At 49.7% G+C, this 14,520-nt stretch overlaps 10 non-coding genes across 10 annotated transcripts; all 10 read left to right on the top strand.

Annotated features, from left to right (window-relative positions):
- The first annotated feature begins 1,555 nt into the window (after nt 1-1,555).
- trnas-gcu (transfer RNA serine (anticodon GCU)) lies at nt 1,556-1,637 on the top strand. Its single transcript has one exon. It is a non-coding gene; the product is annotated as a tRNA-Ser (tRNA).
- A 526-nt stretch (nt 1,638-2,163) lies between these two features.
- On the top strand, nt 2,164-2,236 carry trnaa-agc (transfer RNA alanine (anticodon AGC)). Its single transcript has one exon. It is a non-coding gene; the product is annotated as a tRNA-Ala (tRNA).
- Nucleotides 2,237-3,669: 1,433 nt separating this feature from the next.
- trnas-gcu (transfer RNA serine (anticodon GCU)) lies at nt 3,670-3,751 on the top strand. Its single transcript has one exon. It is a non-coding gene; the product is annotated as a tRNA-Ser (tRNA).
- Nucleotides 3,752-5,783: 2,032 nt separating this feature from the next.
- On the top strand, nt 5,784-5,865 carry trnas-gcu (transfer RNA serine (anticodon GCU)). Its single transcript has one exon. It is a non-coding gene; the product is annotated as a tRNA-Ser (tRNA).
- Nucleotides 5,866-6,391: 526 nt separating this feature from the next.
- trnaa-agc (transfer RNA alanine (anticodon AGC)) lies at nt 6,392-6,464 on the top strand. Its single transcript has one exon. It is a non-coding gene; the product is annotated as a tRNA-Ala (tRNA).
- A 1,433-nt stretch (nt 6,465-7,897) lies between these two features.
- Nucleotides 7,898-7,979, top strand: trnas-gcu (transfer RNA serine (anticodon GCU)). The gene has a single exon. It is a non-coding gene; the product is annotated as a tRNA-Ser (tRNA).
- Nucleotides 7,980-10,011: 2,032 nt separating this feature from the next.
- Nucleotides 10,012-10,093, top strand: trnas-gcu (transfer RNA serine (anticodon GCU)). The gene has a single exon. It is a non-coding gene; the product is annotated as a tRNA-Ser (tRNA).
- A 526-nt stretch (nt 10,094-10,619) lies between these two features.
- Nucleotides 10,620-10,692, top strand: trnaa-agc (transfer RNA alanine (anticodon AGC)). The gene has a single exon. It is a non-coding gene; the product is annotated as a tRNA-Ala (tRNA).
- A 2,041-nt stretch (nt 10,693-12,733) lies between these two features.
- trnaa-agc (transfer RNA alanine (anticodon AGC)) lies at nt 12,734-12,806 on the top strand. The gene has a single exon. It is a non-coding gene; the product is annotated as a tRNA-Ala (tRNA).
- Nucleotides 12,807-14,239: 1,433 nt separating this feature from the next.
- Nucleotides 14,240-14,321, top strand: trnas-gcu (transfer RNA serine (anticodon GCU)). The gene has a single exon. It is a non-coding gene; the product is annotated as a tRNA-Ser (tRNA).
- The last annotated feature ends 199 nt before the right edge of the window (nt 14,322-14,520 follow it).

The raw sequence follows: 14,520 nt of genomic DNA, 5'->3' as shown, positions 1-14,520 counted from the left end.
AGCATGTATGGACAAAGTGTAGACTGTAATAAGTAACACATGCGGCACAGGGGAGTTAGCTCAAATGGTAGAGCGCTCGCTTAGCATGCGAGAGGTAGCAGGATCGATGCCCGCATTCTCCATTTGACACTTTGCTAGTCAGTGTCCCAATTGAATGCATGTGGCTTCCTTTGGCAAATCTTTATTTCACAGGTGTCGAACTCCAGGCCTCGAGGGCCGGTGTCCTGCAGGTTTCAGATGTATTCTTGATCCATCATAGGGGATTCAAATGGCTAAATTACCTCCTCAACATTTCTTGAAGTTCTCCAGAGGCCTGGTAATGAACTAATCATTTGATTCAGGTGTGTTGACCCCGGGTGATATCTAAAACCTGCAGGACACCGGCCCTCGAGGCCTGGAGTTCCACACCCCAGATTTATTTGCACTTCTCCGCTCACTACCTTCCAGGTACTATCAAGTTAACGCTGGCTTCAAACCTCATCAATGTTTGACCATATGAAGTGATTGTCTCCCCTCTTACCCTCACAATACTGGCCGATGGCAGCAAAGAGTCCCCCGGCCCAGTCTGACATCTCTTTTCTCCAGAAGCAGATGAAAGGGGCTTCCAGTGACACTCTCCTGGCGTACTGCGTAGGGCCCAGACTTGAATCGCTCGGAAGTGTCTCGTGTGAGTTACGATTGCACCAAAGGGTCTTGTTGTAGTTGACATGCCCAGAAAACATTGAAAGGGAGGTGTTGTGATTAGAGCCACCTGAGCTGAAGCTCCGTATGGCACGATGAAGCTGCAGTGCTCAATCCTCAATGGGGAATTAGCTCAAATGGTAGAGCGCTCGCTTTGCATGTGAGAGGCAGCGGGATCGATGCCCGCATTCTCCAGGACCCTTTTGCACGTCCGCGAGGAGACCCGAAGCCAAGTGTGTAGCCAATCCATTGGGCGTGGGTGGAGAGCAAATTCAGGGGTGATTTGTCACACAAGGATAGCAGCAAGTGCGAAAGGCAAGCTTTAGAAGACAGTAGTGAGAGCTGCTCTGATGTGTGGCACAGATTGTGTCTGCATAGTTGAAGATGATAAGCTTTTGCTTGGGAGTGCCCAGGATGCAACAGATTCGAAATGACCATGTGCGAGGGACAGCTGGGGTTGAGCCGTTTGCAGACGATAGGCCAGCAAGGCTGAGGTGATTTGCACATGTGCAGAGGAGGGATATAAGATATACTGGGAAAAGGGTGTTAAATACGGAGCTGCTGGGCAGGAGAATAAGAGAAAAACCAAAGACAACGTTCATAGACGTAGCCAAGTAGGACATGCAGAGGGTTGGTGTGACAGAGGAGAATGCTAGGGGCAGGGTGAGATGGAGGCAGACGATCCACTCTGGCAACCCCCAAGAAGAACAGGCTCAAAGAAGAAGCCAGCATCACTCCAGGCTTCTACCAAAGTGTTACGCAGCCCCTCGTCGGGGATCTGGAGTCAATCTCCCTGCGTCCATGCACCAGCGATCAGCTCACACATTATCCCTCGTAAATTTCCAATGCTACTGGCAAAGACCAGCGTCTGGCAGATGAGGTGGCCGAGAGGTTAAGGCGATGGACTGCTAATCCATTGTGCTGTGCACGCGTGGGTTCGAATCCCATCCTCGTCGAGAGCTCTTTCTGCTTATTTTGATGCATCTTGTCAGTGTAAGGTTGGCTGCCAAAGCAGGCATGATGCAATGCTCTTCTTTGGCTCAGTATTCACTTTAGTTCACCATGTGGTCTTGTTGCACAGGTCATTTTAAAGAGAATGGTCTGCTAATACAGTAGCAGAAAGACCTTCTGCTTCCAGAATAGCAACATACCTAATGGCCCACTTGCCCTACACTGAAAACCAAGGGGAGGAGGTCGGTAAGCATATTGATTAGAACCACCTCCCTCAGTTGGCTTCATTCAATGTGAATTAGCAGTGGCTCTAGTCCACAGTCCCTTGGATGTCCAGTCACCTCAGTCTGTCTCTAAGGCTGATGGCATTCAGTTACGTTAGCATGACAGTGGATTGTCAACGAGCCACCTTAGTCTCTTAGCCACATCCTGGGCGCTTTGCAGATTTCAGGATATGTGCCCCTTCCCTATTTTGATCATACAGCAAGTATGGACAAAGTGTAGACTGTAATAAGTAACACATGCGGCACAGGGGAGTTAGCTCAAATGGTAGAGCGCTCGCTTAGCATGCGAGAGGTAGCGGGATCGATGCCCGCATTCTCCATTTGACACTTTGCTAGTCAGTGTCCCAATTGAATGCATGTGGCTTCCTTTGGCAAATCTTTATTTCACAGGTGTCGAACTCCAGGCCTCGAGGGCCGGTGTCCTGCAGGTTTCAGATGTATTCTTGATCCATCATAGGGGATTCAAATGGCTAAATTACCTCCTCAACATTTCTTGAAGTTCTCCAGAGGCCTGGTAATGAACTAATCATTTGATTCAGGTGTGTTGACCCCGAGTGATATCTAAAACCTGCAGGACACCGGCCCTCGAGGCCTGGAGTTCCACACCCCAGATTTATTTGCACTTCTCCGCTCACTACCTTTCAGGTACTATCAAGTTAACGCTGGCTTCAAACCTCATCAATGTTTGACCATATGAAGTGATTGTCTCCCCTCTTACCCTCACAATACTGGCCGATGGCAGCAAAGAGTCCCCCGGCCCAGTCTGACATCTCTTTTCTCCAGAAGCAGATGAAAGGGGCTTCCAGTGACACTCTCCTGGCGTACTGCGTAGGGCCCAGACTTGAATCGCTCGGAAGTGTCTCGTGTGAGTTACGATTGCACCAAAGGGTCTTGTTGTAGTTGACATGCCCAGAAAACATTGAAAGGGAGGTGTTGTGATTAGAGCCACCTGAGCTGAAGCTCCGTATGGCACGATGAAGCTGCAGTGCTCAATCCTCAATGGGGAATTAGCTCAAATGGTAGAGCGCTCGCTTTGCATGTGAGAGGCAGCGGGATCGATGCCCGCATTCTCCAGGACCCTTTTGCACGTCCGCGAGGAGACCCGAAGCCAAGTGTGTAGCCAATCCATTGGGCGTGGGTGGAGAGCAAATTCAGGGGTGATTTGTCACACAAGGATAGCAGCAAGTGCGAAAGGCAAGCTTTAGAAGACGGTAGTGAGAGCTGCTCTGATGTGTGGCACAGATTGTGTCTGCATAGTTGAAGATGATAAGCTTTTGCTTGGGAGTGTCCAGGATGCAACAGATTCGAAATGACCATGTGCGAGGGACAGCTGGGGTTGAGCCATTTGCAGACGATAGGCCAGCAAGGCTGAGGTGATTTGCACATGTGCAGAGGAGGGATATAAGATATACTGGGAAAAGGGTGTTAAATACGGAGCTGCTGGGCAGGAGAATAAGAGAAAAACCAAAGACAACGTTCATAGACGTAGCCAAGTAGGACATGCAGAGGGTTGGTGTGACAGAGGAGAATGCTAGGGGCAGGGTGAGATGGAGGCAGACGATCCACTCTGGCAACCCCCAAGAAGAACAGGCTCAAAGAAGAAGCCAGCATCACTCCAGGCTTCTACCAAAGTGTTACGCAGCCCCTCGTCGGGGATCTGGAGTAAATCTCCCTGCGTCCATACACCAGCGATCAGCTCACACATTATCCCTCGTAAATTCCCAATGCTACTGGCAAAGCCCAGCGTCTGGAAGATGAGTTGGCCGAGAGGTTAAGGCGATGGACTGCTAATCCATTGTGCTGTGCACGCGTGGGTTCGAATCCCATCCTTGTCGAGAGCTCTTTCTACTTATTGTGATGCATCTTGTCAGTGTAAGGTTGGTTGCCAAAGCAGGCATGATGCAATGCTCTTCTTTGGCTCAGTATTCACTTTAGTTCACCATGTGGTCTTGTTGCACAGGTCATGTTAAACAGAATGGTCTGCTAATACAGTAGCAGAAAGACCTTCTGCTTCCAGAATAGCAACATACCTAATGGCCCACTTGCCCTACACTGAAAACCAAGGGGAGGAGGTCGGTAAGCATAATGATTAGAACCACCTCCCTCAGTTGGCTTCATTCAATGTGAATTAGCAGTGGCTCTAGTCCACAGTCCCTTGGATGTCCAGTCTCCTCAGTCTGTCTCTAAGGCTGATGGCATTCAGTTACGTTAGCATGACAGTGGATTGTCAATGAGCCACCTTAGCCTCTTAGCCACATCCTGGGCGCTTTGCAGATTTCAGGATTTGTGCCCCTTCCCTATTTTGATCATACAGCATGTATGGACAAAGTGTAGACTGTAATAAGTAACACATGCGGCACAGGGGAGTTAGCTCAAATGGTAGAGCGCTCGCTTAGCATGCGAGAGGTAGCAGGATCGATGCCCGCATTCTCCATTTGACACTTTGCTAGTCAGTGTCCCAATTGAATGCATGTGGCTTCCTTTGGCAAATCTTTATTTCACAGGTGTCGAACTCCAGGCCTCGAGGGCCGGTGTCCTGCAGGTTTCAGATGTATTCTTGATCCATCATAGGGGATTCAAATGGCTAAATTACCTCCTCAACATTTCTTGAAGTTCTCCAGAGGCCTGGTAATGAACTAATCATTTGATTCAGGTGTGTTGACCCCGGGTGATATCTAAAACCTGCAGGACACCGGCCCTCGAGGCCTGGAGTTCCACACCCCAGATTTATTTGCACTTCTCCGCTCACTACCTTCCAGGTACTATCAAGTTAACGCTGGCTTCAAACCTCATCAATGTTTGACCATATGAAGTGATTGTCTCCCCTCTTACCCTCACAATACTGGCCGATGGCAGCAAAGAGTCCCCCGGCCCAGTCTGACATCTCTTTTCTCCAGAAGCAGATGAAAGGGGCTTCCAGTGACACTCTCCTGGCGTACTGCGTAGGGCCCAGACTTGAATCGCTCGGAAGTGTCTCGTGTGAGTTACGATTGCACCAAAGGGTCTTGTTGTAGTTGACATGCCCAGAAAACATTGAAAGGGAGGTGTTGTGATTAGAGCCACCTGAGCTGAAGCTCCGTATGGCACGATGAAGCTGCAGTGCTCAATCCTCAATGGGGAATTAGCTCAAATGGTAGAGCGCTCGCTTTGCATGTGAGAGGCAGCGGGATCGATGCCCGCATTCTCCAGGACCCTTTTGCACGTCCGCGAGGAGACCCGAAGCCAAGTGTGTAGCCAATCCATTGGGCGTGGGTGGAGAGCAAATTCAGGGGTGATTTGTCACACAAGGATAGCAGCAAGTGCGAAAGGCAAGCTTTAGAAGACAGTAGTGAGAGCTGCTCTGATGTGTGGCACAGATTGTGTCTGCATAGTTGAAGATGATAAGCTTTTGCTTGGGAGTGCCCAGGATGCAACAGATTCGAAATGACCATGTGCGAGGGACAGCTGGGGTTGAGCCGTTTGCAGACGATAGGCCAGCAAGGCTGAGGTGATTTGCACATGTGCAGAGGAGGGATATAAGATATACTGGGAAAAGGGTGTTAAATACGGAGCTGCTGGGCAGGAGAATAAGAGAAAAACCAAAGACAACGTTCATAGACGTAGCCAAGTAGGACATGCAGAGGGTTGGTGTGACAGAGGAGAATGCTAGGGGCAGGGTGAGATGGAGGCAGACGATCCACTCTGGCAACCCCCAAGAAGAACAGGCTCAAAGAAGAAGCCAGCATCACTCCAGGCTTCTACCAAAGTGTTACGCAGCCCCTCGTCGGGGATCTGGAGTCAATCTCCCTGCGTCCATGCACCAGCGATCAGCTCACACATTATCCCTCGTAAATTCCCAATGCTACTGGCAAAGACCAGCGTCTGACAGATGAGGTGGCCGAGAGGTTAAGGCGATGGACTGCTAATCCATTGTGCTGTGCACGCGTGGGTTCGAATCCCATCCTCGTCGAGAGCTCTTTCTGCTTATTTTGATGCATCTTGTCAGTGTAAGGTTGGCTGCCAAAGCAGGCATGATGCAATGCTCTTCTTTGGCTCAGTATTCACTTTAGTTCACCATGTGGTCTTGTTGCACAGGTCATGTTAAAGAGAATGGTCTGCTAATACAGTAGCAGAAAGACCTTCTGCTTCCAGAATAGCAACATACCTAATGGCCCACTTGCCCTACACTGAAAACCAAGGGGAGGAGGTCGGTAAGCATATTGATTAGAACCACCTCCCTCAGTTGGCTTCATTCAATGTGAATTAGCAGTGGCTCTAGTCCACAGTCCCTTGGATGTCCAGTCTCCTCAGTCTGTCTCTAAGGCTGATGGCATTCAGTTACGTTAGCATGACAGTGGATTGTCAACGAGCCACCTTAGTCTCTTAGCCACATCCTGGGCGCTTTGCAGATTTCAGGATATGTGCCCCTTCCCTATTTTGATCATACAGCAAGTATGGACAAAGTGTAGACTGTAATAAGTAACACATGCGGCACAGGGGAGTTAGCTCAAATGGTAGAGCGCTCGCTTAGCATGCGAGAGGTAGCGGGATCGATGCCCGCATTCTCCATTTGACACTTTGCTAGTCAGTGTCCCAATTGAATGCATGTGGCTTCCTTTGGCAAATCTTTATTTCACAGGTGTCGAACTCCAGGCCTCGAGGGCCGGTGTCCTGCAGGTTTCAGATGTATTCTTGATCCATCATAGGGGATTCAAATGGCTAAATTACCTCCTCAACATTTCTTGAAGTTCTCCAGAGGCCTGGTAATGAACTAATCATTTGATTCAGGTGTGTTGACCCCGGGTGATATCTAAAACCTGCAGGACACCGGCCCTCGAGGCCTGGAGTTCCACACCCCAGATTTATTTGCACTTCTCCGCTCACTACCTTTCAGGTACTATCAAGTTAACGCTGGCTTCAAACCTCATCAATGTTTGACCATATGAAGTGATTGTCTCCCCTCTTACCCTCACAATACTGGCCGATGGCAGCAAAGAGTCCCCCGGCCCAGTCTGACATCTCTTTTCTCCAGAAGCAGCTGAAAGGGGCTTCCAGTGACACTCTCCTGGCGTACTGCGTAGGGCCCAGACTTGAATCGCTCGGAAGTGTCTCGTGTGAGTTACGATTGCACCAAAGGGTCTTGTTGTAGTTGACATGCCCAGAAAACATTGAAAGGGAGGTGTTGTGATTAGAGCCACCTGAGCTGAAGCTCCGTATGGCACGATGAAGCTGCAGTGCTCAATCCTCAATGGGGAATTAGCTCAAATGGTAGAGCGCTCGCTTTGCATGTGAGAGGCAGCGGGATCGATGCCCGCATTCTCCAGGACCCTTTTGCACGTCCGCGAGGAGACCCGAAGCCAAGTGTGTAGCCAATCCATTGGGCGTGGGTGGAGAGCAAATTCAGGGGTGATTTGTCACACAAGGATAGCAGCAAGTGCGAAAGGCAAGCTTTAGAAGACGGTAGTGAGAGCTGCTCTGATGTGTGGCACAGATTGTGTCTGCATAGTTGAAGATGATAAGCTTTTGCTTGGGAGTGTCCAGGATGCAACAGATTCGAAATGACCATGTGCGAGGGACAGCTGGGGTTGAGCCATTTGCAGACGATAGGCCAGCAAGGCTGAGGTGATTTGCACATGTGCAGAGGAGGGATATAAGATATACTGGGAAAAGGGTGTTAAATACGGAGCTGCTGGGCAGGAGAATAAGAGAAAAACCAAAGACAACGTTCATAGACGTAGCCAAGTAGGACATGCAGAGGGTTGGTGTGACAGAGGAGAATGCTAGGGGCAGGGTGAGATGGAGGCAGACGATCCACTCTGGCAACCCCCAAGAAGAACAGGCTCAAAGAAGAAGCCAGCATCACTCCAGGCTTCTACCAAAGTGTTACGCAGCCCCTCGTCGGGGATCTGGAGTAAATCTCCCTGCGTCCATACACCAGCGATCAGCTCACACATTATCCCTCGTAAATTCCCAATGCTACTGGCAAAGCCCAGCGTCTCGAAGATGAGTTGGCCGAGAGGTTAAGGCGATGGACTGCTAATCCATTGTGCTGTGCACGCGTGGGTTCGAATCCCATCCTTGTCGAGAGCTCTTTCTACTTATTGTGATGCATCTTGTCAGTGTAAGGTTGGTTGCCAAAGCAGGCATGATGCAATGCTCTTCTTTGGCTCAGTATTCACTTTAGTTCACCATGTGGTCTTGTTGCACAGGTCATGTTAAACAGAATGGTCTGCTAATACAGTAGCAGAAAGACCTTCTGCTTCCAGAATAGCAACATACCTAATGGCCCACTTGCCCTACACTGAAAACCAAGGGGAGGAGGTCGGTAAGCATAATGATTAGAACCACCTCCCTCAGTTGGCTTCATTCAATGTGAATTAGCAGTGGCTCTAGTCCACAGTCCCTTGGATGTCCAGTCTCCTCAGTCTGTCTCTAAGGCTGATGGCATTCAGTTACGTTAGCATGACAGTGGATTGTCAACGAGCCACCTTAGCCTCTTAGCCACATCCTGGGCGCTTTGCAGATTTCAGGATTTGTGCCCCTTCCCTATTTTGATCATACAGCATGTATGGACAAAGTGTAGACTGTAATAAGTAACACATGCGGCACAGGGGAGTTAGCTCAAATGGTAGAGCGCTCGCTTAGCATGCGAGAGGTAGCAGGATCGATGCCCGCATTCTCCATTTGACACTTTGCTAGTCAGTGTCCCAATTGAATGCATGTGGCTTCCTTTGGCAAATCTTTATTTCACAGGTGTCGAACTCCAGGCCTCGAGGGCCGGTGTCCTGCAGGTTTCAGATGTATTCTTGATCCATCATAGGGGATTCAAATGGCTAAATTACCTCCTCAACATTTCTTGAAGTTCTCCAGAGGCCTGGTAATGAACTAATCATTTGATTCAGGTGTGTTGACCCCGGGTGATATCTAAAACCTGCAGGACACCGGCCCTCGAGGCCTGGAGTTCCACACCCCAGATTTATTTGCACTTCTCCGCTCACTACCTTTCAGGTACTATCAAGTTAACGCTGGCTTCAAACCTCATCAATGTTTGACCATATGAAGTGATTGTCTCCCCTCTTACCCTCACAATACTGGCCGATGGCAGCAAAGAGTCCCCCGGCCCAGTCTGACATCTCTTTTCTCCAGAAGCAGATGAAAGGGGCTTCCAGTGACACTCTCCTGGCGTACTGCGTAGGGCCCAGACTTGAATCGCTCGGAAGTGTCTCGTGTGAGTTACGATTGCACCAAAGGGTCTTGTTGTAGTTGACATGCCCAGAAAACATTGAAAGGGAGGTGTTGTGATTAGAGCCACCTGAGCTGAAGCTCCGTATGGCACGATGAAGCTGCAGTGCTCAATCCTCAATGGGGAATTAGCTCAAATGGTAGAGCGCTCGCTTTGCATGTGAGAGGCAGCGGGATCGATGCCCGCATTCTCCAGGACCCTTTTGCACGTCCGCGAGGAGACCCGAAGCCAAGTGTGTAGCCAATCCATTGGGCGTGGGTGGAGAGCAAATTCAGGGGTGATTTGTCACACAAGGATAGCAGCAAGTGCGAAAGGCAAGCTTTAGAAGACAGTAGTGAGAGCTGCTCTGATGTGTGGCACAGATTGTGTCTGCATAGTTGAAGATGATAAGCTTTTGCTTGGGAGTGCCCAGGATGCAACAGATTCGAAATGACCATGTGCGAGGGACAGCTGGGGTTGAGCCGTTTGCAGACGATAGGCCAGCAAGGCTGAGGTGATTTGCACATGTGCAGAGGAGGGATATAAGATATACTGGGAAAAGGGTGTTAAATACGGAGCTGCTGGGCAGGAGAATAAGAGAAAAACCAAAGACAACGTTCATAGACGTAGCCAAGTAGGACATGCAGAGGGTTGGTGTGACAGAGGAGAATGCTAGGGGCAGGGTGAGATGGAGGCAGACGATCCACTCTGGCAACCCCCAAGAAGAACAGGCTCAAAGAAGAAGCCAGCATCACTCCAGGCTTCTACCAAAGTGTTACGCAGCCCCTCGTCGGGGATCTGGAGTCAATCTCCCTGCGTCCATGCACCAGCGATCAGCTCACACATTATCCCTCGTAAATTCCCAATGCTACTGGCAAAGACCAGCGTCTGACAGATGAGGTGGCCGAGAGGTTAAGGCGATGGACTGCTAATCCATTGTGCTGTGCACGCGTGGGTTCGAATCCCATCCTCGTCGAGAGCTCTTTCTGCTTATTTTGATGCATCTTGTCAGTGTAAGGTTGGCTGCCAAAGCAGGCATGATGCAATGCTCTTCTTTGGCTCAGTATTCACTTTAGTTCACCATGTGGTCTTGTTGCACAGGTCATGTTAAAGAGAATGGTCTGCTAATACAGTAGCAGAAAGACCTTCTGCTTCCAGAATAGCAACATACCTAATGGCCCACTTGCCCTACACTGAAAACCAAGGGGAGGAGGTCGGTAAGCATATTGATTAGAACCACCTCCCTCAGTTGGCTTCATTCAATGTGAATTAGCAGTGGCTCTAGTCCACAGTCCCTTGGATGTCCAGTCTCCTCAGTCTGTCTCTAAGGCTGATGGCATTCAGTTACGTTAGCATGACAGTGGATTGTCAACGAGCCACCTTAGTCTCTTAGCCACATCCTGGGCGCTTTGCAGATTTCAGGATATGTGCCCCTTCCCTATTTTGATCATACAGCAAGTATGGACAAAGTGTAGACTGTAATAAGTAACACATGCGGCACAGGGGAGTTAGCTCAAATGGTAGAGCGCTCGCTTAGCATGCGAGAGGTAGCGGGATCGATGCCCGCATTCTCCATTTGACACTTTGCTAGTCAGTGTCCCAATTGAATGCATGTGGCTTCCTTTGGCAAATCTTTATTTCACAGGTGTCGAACTCCAGGCCTCGAGGGCCGGTGTCCTGCAGGTTTCAGATGTATTCTTGATCCATCATAGGGGATTCAAATGGCTAAATTACCTCCTCAACATTTCTTGAAGTTCTCCAGAGGCCTGGTAATGAACTAATCATTTGATTCAGGTGTGTTGACCCCGGGTGATATCTAAAACCTGCAGGACACCGGCCCTCGAGGCCTGGAGTTCCACACCCCAGATTTATTTGCACTTCTCCGCTCACTACCTTTCAGGTACTATCAAGTTAACGCTGGCTTCAAACCTCATCAATGTTTGACCATATGAAGTGATTGTCTCCCCTCTTACCCTCACAATACTGGCCGATGGCAGCAAAGAGTCCCCCGGCCCAGTCTGACATCTCTTTTCTCCAGAAGCAGCTGAAAGGGGCTTCCAGTGACACTCTCCTGGCGTACTGCGTAGGGCCCAGACTTGAATCGCTCGGAAGTGTCTCGTGTGAGTTACGATTGCACCAAAGGGTCTTGTTGTAGTTGACATGCCCAGAAAACATTGAAAGGGAGGTGTTGTGATTAGAGCCACCTGAGCTGAAGCTCCGTATGGCACGATGAAGCTGCAGTGCTCAATCCTCAATGGGGAATTAGCTCAAATGGTAGAGCGCTCGCTTTGCATGTGAGAGGCAGCGGGATCGATGCCCGCATTCTCCAGGACCCTTTTGCACGTCCGCGAGGAGACCCGAAGCCAAGTGTGTAGCCAATCCATTGGGCGTGGGTGGAGAGCAAATTCAGGGGTGATTTGTCACACAAGGATAGCAGCAAGTGCGAAAGGCAAGCTTTAGAAGACGGTAGTGAGAGCTGCTCTGATGTGTGGCACAGATTGTGTCTGCATAGTTGAAGATGATAAGCTTTTGCTTGGGAGTGTCCAGGATGCAACAGATTCGAAATGACCATGTGCGAGGGACAGCTGGGGTTGAGCCATTTGCAGACGATAGGCCAGCAAGGCTGAGGTGATTTGCACATGTGCAGAGGAGGGATATAAGATATACTGGGAAAAGGGTGTTAAATACGGAGCTGCTGGGCAGGAGAATAAGAGAAAAACCAAAGACAACGTTCATAGACGTAGCCAAGTAGGACATGCAGAGGGTTGGTGTGACAGAGGAGAATGCTAGGGGCAGGGTGAGATGGAGGCAGACGATCCACTCTGGCAACCCCCAAGAAGAACAGGCTCAAAGAAGAAGCCAGCATCACTCCAGGCTTCTACCAAAGTGTTACGCAGCCCCTCGTCGGGGATCTGGAGTAAATCTCCCTGCGTCCATACACCAGCGATCAGCTCACACATTATCCCTCGTAAATTCCCAATGCTACTGGCAAAGCCCAGCGTCTCGAAGATGAGTTGGCCGAGAGGTTAAGGCGATGGACTGCTAATCCATTGTGCTGTGCACGCGTGGGTTCGAATCACATCCTTGTCGAGAGCTCTTTCTACTTATTTTGATACATCTTGTCAGTGTAAGGTTGGTTGCCAAAGCAGGCATGATGCAATGCTCTTCTTTGGCTCAGTATTCACTTTAGTTCACCATGTGGTCTTGTTGCACAGGTCATGTTAAAGAGAATGGTCTGCTAATACAGTAGCAGAAAGACCTTCTGCTTCCAGAATAGCAACATACCTAATGGCCCACTTGCCCTACACTGAAAACCAAGGGGAGGAGGTCGGTAAGCATAATGATTAGAACCACCTCCCTCAGTTGGCTTCATTCAATGTGAATTAGCAGTGGCTCTAGTCCACAGTCCCTTGGATGTCCAGTCTCCTCAGTCTGTCTCTAAGGCTGATGGCATTCAGTTACGTTAGCATGACAGTGGATTGTCAACGAGCCACCTTAGTCTCTTAGCCACATCCTGGGCGCTTTGCAGATTTCAGGATTTGTGCCCCTTCCCTATTTTGATCATACAGCAAGTATGGACAAAGTGTAGACTGTAATAAGTAACACATGCGGCACAGGGGAGTTAGCTCAAATGGTAGAGCGCTCGCTTAGCATGCGAGAGGTAGCGGGATCGATACCCGCATTCTCCATTTGACACTTTGCTAGTCAGTGTCCCAATTGAATGCATGTGGCTTCCTTTGGCAAATCTTTATTTCACAGGTGTCGAACTCCAGGCCTCGAGGGCCGGTGTCCTGCAGGTTTCAGATGTATTCTTGATCCATCATAGGGGATTCAAATGGCTAAATTACCTCCTCAACATTTCTTGAAGTTCTCCAGAGGCCTGGTAATGAACTAATCATTTGATTCAGGTGTGTTGACCCCGGGTGATATCTAAAACCTGCAGGACACCGGCCCTCGAGGCCTGGAGTTCCACACCCCAGGTTTATTTGCACTTCTCCGCTCACTACCTTTCAGGTACTATCAAGTTAACGCTGGCTTCAAACCTCATCAATGTTTGACCATATGAAGTGATTGTCTCCCCTCTTACCCTCACAATACTGGCCGATGGCAGCAAAGAGTCCCCCGGCCCAGTCTGACATCTCTTTTCTCCAGAAGCAGCTGAAAGGGGCTTCCAGTGACACTCTCCTGGCGTACTGCGTAGGGCCCAGACTTGAATCGCTCGGCTGTGTCTCGTGTGAGTTACGATTGCACCAAAGGGTCTTGTTGTAGTTGACATGCCCAGAAAACATTGAAAGGGAGGTGTTGTGATTAGAGCCACCTGAGCTGAAGCTCCGTATGGCACGATGAAGCTGCAGTGCTCAATCCTCAATGGGGAATTAGCTCAAATGGTAGAGCGCTCGCTTTGCATGTGAGAGGCAGCGGGATCGATGCCCGCATTCTCCAGGACTCTTTTGCACGTCCGCGAGGAGACCCGAAGCCAAGTGTGTAGCCAATCCATTGGGCGTGGGTGGAGAGCAAATTCAGGGGTGATTTGTCACACAAGGATAGCAGCAAGTGCAAAAGGCAAGCTTTAGAAGACGGTAGTGAGAGCTGCTCTGATGTGTGGCACAGATTGTGTCTGCATAGTTGAAGATGATAAGCTTTTGCTTGGGAGTGTCCAGGATGCAACAGATTCGAAATGACCATGTGCGAGGGACAGCTGGGGTTGAGCCGTTTGCAGACGATAGGCCAGCAAGGCTGAGGTGATTTGCACATGTGCAGAGGAGGGATATAAGATATACTGGGAAAAGGGTGTTAAATACGGAGCTGCTGGGCAGGAGAATAAGAGAAAAACCAAAGACAACGTTCATAGACGTAGCCAAGTAGGACATGCAGAGGGTTGGTGTGACAGAGGAGAATGCTAGGGGCAGGGTGAGATGGAGGCAGACGATCCACTCTGGCAACCCCCAAGAAGAACAGGCTCAAAGAAGAAGCCAGCATCACTCCAGGCTTCTACCAAAGTGTTACGCAGCCCCTCGTCGGGGATCTGGAGTCAATCTCCCTGCGTCCATACACCAGCGATCAGCTCACACATTATCCCTCGTAAATTCCCAATGCTACTGGCAAAGACCAGCGTCTGGCAGATGAGGTGGCCGAGAGGTTAAGGCGATGGACTGCTAATCCATTGTGCTGTGCACGCGTGGGTTCGAATCCCATCCTCGTCGAGAGCTCTTTCTGCTTATTTTGATGCATCTTGTCAGTGTAAGGTTGGCTGCCAAAGCAGGCATGATGCAATGCTCTTCTTTGGCTCAGTATTCACTTTAGTTCACCATGTGGTCTTGTTGCACAGGTCATGTTATAGAGAATGGTCTGCTAATACAGTAGCAGAAAGACCTTCTGCTTCCAGAATAGCAACATACCTAA

The sequence above is a fragment of the Neolamprologus brichardi genome, chromosome 12, assembly GCF_056152115.1.
Source record: "Neolamprologus brichardi isolate AB-2024 chromosome 12, ASM5615211v1, whole genome shotgun sequence".
In the NCBI taxonomy this organism is placed as follows: Eukaryota; Metazoa; Chordata; class Actinopteri; order Cichliformes; family Cichlidae; genus Neolamprologus; species Neolamprologus brichardi.
This window is presented reverse-complemented; position numbering and strand designations above follow the sequence as displayed.